The sequence below is a fragment of the Cervus elaphus genome, chromosome 28, assembly GCF_910594005.1.
Source record: "Cervus elaphus chromosome 28, mCerEla1.1, whole genome shotgun sequence".
Lineage (NCBI taxonomy): Eukaryota > Metazoa > Chordata > Mammalia > Artiodactyla > Cervidae > Cervus > Cervus elaphus.
Window position 1 is genome coordinate 16275833 of NC_057842.1, and position 1573 is coordinate 16277405.

Below are 1573 nucleotides of genomic sequence, written 5' to 3' on the forward strand. Positions count from 1 at the left end.
TGAGTGACCCTGGGCAAATGAGACAATGATCTGAGGCTCAACCATTTCAACTGCAAGATGGACACAAAACCAGTACCTCCTTGCCAGGGTTGTGAAACTAAAGGGAAATGCTTATTTAGACCAGGGGATTGGAGGGTCTCCAGCAGCCTCTCCTTGTGTCCAACTTCTCTGGACCTGTGCTCTCCTCATCCTGTGGGCAAGGGTCAAGTGTGGAGCTGGGGAGCCAGATGGGGCTGGTCGAGGACCAGGACGAAAATGATAGTCGTCGTGGGTCAGGGAAGGAGGCCACCTCCTTTCCAGATCTCAGAGTGGGGCCTAAACCAGGGAGCGGGGGATGCAAGATCAGAAGCGAAAACTCGGAACCCCCACCGCAGGGCCGGCCTCTTCCTGGCAAGGACCTTCTCTCTGGTCCAGGCTCCAGTGTGATGTGGTGCTGCTCCCTGAGTTCTCCATGTGTCCACCAGGCCAAGAGCTCTCGGGAGCTTTAGGTCTATTAATCCGCAGGTGCCTAACTGTCAGAATGACACAAGGACTAACAACATTGAAGAGGAACTCTATTTTTAAAAAATGACAGAAGTACAGACAAGGCAGGGGGTGGGAAGCAGAAGGATTGACTGCTTTTCAGGCCTTTAGCAGAAATGTATCAGAAATATCTCCACTCCAGCTCAGGAGAGCCCACATGGTGGAAACAGAATGGACAATCAGGCTGTGAGTCTAATCTGCTGGTTAGATTCAACTCCACTGCTGATCCCAGAGACCAAAGTCCCAATCCACCAACCTTCCTGTGTGCAGCCAGACACCAAAGGAAGAAACACAGAACTTGCCTTTGGAAGTCTCAGCCAGACTTGATGGTGGAGTTGCTCAGCATGGTCAGTGGTCGCTATGGACTCAGCCCCTCCTCCGTGCTCACATCCTCTGTCCTCACAGAAACATGCACGGTTCACTACAAAGAACTTTCTGGGGCACTTGTGTATACCAGAAACTGGCAGTGGCCAAATGCGAGGAGAAGACTCGGAAAAGGACACCTGCCTCTTGGGTGCTTCCCAAATGACCAAAGACCTGAAGCCTTTGATACTTTGGATTTGGAGAAGTCTTTCTAAACATGTAAAGGGAGAAAGGAGGCCCACTGGGACTAGTTGATATCCATTGGGAAAGGACGTCAGGTCCCTACCTCACAGAAACCACCAAAGATTAGACACATACCAAGAACCAACACTTCAAAGAAAAACTTGACACATTTTAGAACAATTTTTGATGAGTGAATCCTTTTTTTTTAATTGAAACATTGTTGATTTGTAATGAATTTTAGATTCAGGCATACAGCAAAGTGATTCTGTGATTCAGTGTCTCAGGTGCTTCCTTGCAGAAAATTCACTCGCCCTAGGCCACGCCCTCGACTCCAAACAACAACGAATAGACCTCCAAGGTCGGAGCAGCATGTGATGGTGCTTGCGGGTGGTTTTTGACTGAATAATTTATTCTAATAGGCTAGCAGAGGATCTCCAAACCCATCCTGAAACAGGAGTCCTTGCTCCCTTGAATGTGAAACAGGGCTTGGGAAGGGCAGAGGTGT